Below are 3083 nucleotides of genomic sequence, written 5' to 3'. Positions count from 1 at the left end.
GAGGCAAAAGGAGCAGGTATGGGTCATAGTGGATCGGTTGACGAAGTATGTGCGGTTGTTGGCTCTTCGGAAGACTATCACTGCCTTAGACTTGGCTGCGGTTTACTTGGAGAAGGTTTTTCCTGATTTTGGTTTGCTGGAGGACATCATTAATGATCGAGATTCAAAGTTCACCAGTGGATTTTGGAAAAGCTTTGCAAAAGCTATGCAAGTGACTTTTAAACTCTCGAGTGGAGATCATCCTCAGACAAATGGGCAAACCGAGTGGGTGAATCAGGTGGTGGAGGATATGCTACGTTGTAGCATTGGTCAAAGGCAAGGACAGTGGGATCTATATCTTCCGTTGGTGCAATTTGCTTACAATAATAGCCAACACAATGGAACCAAGCTAAGTCCTTACTTTGCCATGTTTGGAAGGTATCCTCGAACAACGGTGGAGTTGGGTTTGCATTTGAGTAAGGACGTTCAAGATAAGCTTGATTCCGAGGCGACTGATTTGGCCACAGAACTTGATGAGATTTTGGTGGTGTGCAAATGGAATTTACAAGCAGCTCAGGATAGAGCAGAGAAGTTTGCCAATGAGCATCGCCAATTCCGGGAATATAAGGTGGGTGATCTCGTCTTTGTGCGCGTGATCTTTCCGTCAAGTGAGCGGCGGAACACCTTGGTGCCTTTACGGACAGGGAAGAGTGATAAACTTTCCCATCGATATGCTGGTCCATATGAAGTGCTGGAGCGCATTGGTAATGCAGCTTATCAAGTGCGGCTGCCAGCTGGGGTGAAAATTCATCCGGTATTTTATGTCAGCCAGTTGAAAGGCATACTATCTCGGAGTGACGGGCCCAATGCCTCCTTGATGTATACGGCTGTGGAAGATGGACCAGGAGCTTGAGTAGGGTTCCCCAGAAAGGGTGATCACCGGTATAAGTCGTCCTTGGGACAAGGACTTTGTTGGGGGGGAAGAATTGTTAGGCACCAGCTTTGACTATGTGGTCAACGTTAGTCAAAGGGAGGCTCAAGGGTATATTAAGGCATGTTAGGGTAAGGGACTTAACCTACCCTAGAGCTCACAGTGGAGCGGCGGCACAGTGGAGCTTTTGAGGTAGCTCGGGGGTGGTTGGGTGGTGAGGAACCTCAAGAGGTGGCGTAGCATAGTCTAGGGCAACTAGATCTCTGTCTTTTTGCGCTGGATCATAACACAAGCCCACTCCTAGGACCTTCCGATGCCAACACTAGTGGTGATATACTTCAGCACCAATAAAAGTGGGACTAAGGAACAACTCCGATACCAAATTGTAAACGACTAAAGTTTCCATTCTACTTTCGTCACTTAACCACATCTCTGACCTCTTGGAGGAGTCTCATTCACAACCTCCTTAAGTCCAATTTAGGACTTGGGACTTGCTAGTCCCGAGAATGGCATCCATGCCACTCATCCCTTGCACTTGGTCCAAGTGCTCCACGTGTCCAATCCCAAGACCGACACCCAAAGGTACCACTGACATATTGGCCCATTACACTAAGGCCATGCCCATTCACCTTTGCCACACTGGTGGTCCAATACGACTTGCATCACAATCCCGTCTCTCCAAGACTGAGCTATCCGTCCACGAGTGGTCATCCTATATCCACTCCTTAGAATCCTTAAGATGCCCACAGAAATGGGGAATAGCCTTCCCCAACATCCCTTTGTCAGTTCCTGCCAAGTCCCTTTTCTGTCCATGGCCATGTTCACAAATATTGCCACTAGATCAAGGCCCGTAGGCCCGGCCACTAAGTCCCATTGTCCTCTGGGACTTCCTCACCATGTGACCATATCCGTAGTCACTACACTAGAGGACTTCTCCTCCTCCTTTCCCCCATTTGGGACTTCGGGACAACATTTCGGAACACCGTGGCCCTACGCGAGCTCCGTGGGTACTCTCCCCACCTTTCGCCTTTAGGTGCTCTAGCCATGGGCTTAGAGCGAGGTTCCGTTGAGCCACACCAGGTATCCAAGTAGGTAGTGCCACCCACACTTGGATTGGGAGCATCGGCTAGTCGATCTCCCAGGGGAACTAGAGCCGGCTCTTGAACACTTCACCAAGTTACCCCGCTTGTCGGTTCGTATTCACTCTAGTCTTGGACTTCCCAGTGGTCAGTTCATCACCCAACACTGGGTCTGGCCTTCCTGGGCCAAATTGGCCTTTCCTGGCCAAATTGGCTCCATTGCAGTCCTCCCCCTCACTATACTTTTGGAGCTCACCAAACCCCCCAGGGTCTGGGAGACGAACGCTTTGGGCTTTCACCCTCTTAGACTCGAACTCGGACTTGGACTCAGACTCGGACTCGGCCTCGGCCGCGGTCTCGGTCCCGGTCTCGGTCCCGGTCTCAGTCCCGGTCTCAGTCTCGGTCCCGGTCTCCTCGGTCTCGGTCTCGGTCTTGGTCTCAATCCCGGTCTCTCCATCTCGAACTCCATCTCGGACTCCACCTCGGACTCCAACTTGGGTCCATCTCAGACTCCAACTTGGGTCCATCTCGGACTCCATCTTGGACACTTCCACGTGTCATGCGTTGGTCCTTTTGGGTCCCTTTTTTGGAGCCTCGCTTATTGCTCGCTTCATGCTCGTTCCTTGAGCACTCTGTTGGGAGTTCCATTCCCGCTCTCAACCTTTCAAGTCAAAGCCTTTTAGTCCAAACGTGTTACGCTTGTTTGGCTTTTGCTTCGGCCACTACCACGTGGCACCCTTTCGGCTCCACTTTGGGGCTTAGGGATTTGCGTCTCAGACTGTGGTGTCATCATTTCACCCTTTTGCTCCTCTCTATGGAACCTTCATTTCTACCATCTCTTGGTTTATTTATTGTGTGACACTTTGTTTTCTTGCTTTGTATGGAGGTTTTTGTCCCTAGCTTGTCCATGCATTATTGCTTGCAACCTTGCTCCAAAGTTCACATCTAACCCTCTTCTGTGGTGGTTCATCATCATCTTCTTCTTCTTTTCATGATGAGGAAGGACTCTTGTCTTGAATTTCATCACTTGTCACTTTTTGTCTCACTATTACCCTCTTCATTATCATTGTGTTGTACCTTGTCTTCATCGTCCT

This window comes from Selaginella moellendorffii, unplaced genomic scaffold (genome assembly GCF_000143415.4).
Source record: "Selaginella moellendorffii unplaced genomic scaffold, v1.0 SELMOscaffold_164, whole genome shotgun sequence".
In the NCBI taxonomy this organism is placed as follows: Eukaryota; Viridiplantae; Streptophyta; class Lycopodiopsida; order Selaginellales; family Selaginellaceae; genus Selaginella; species Selaginella moellendorffii.
Note: the sequence above shows the minus strand (reverse complement) of the source record.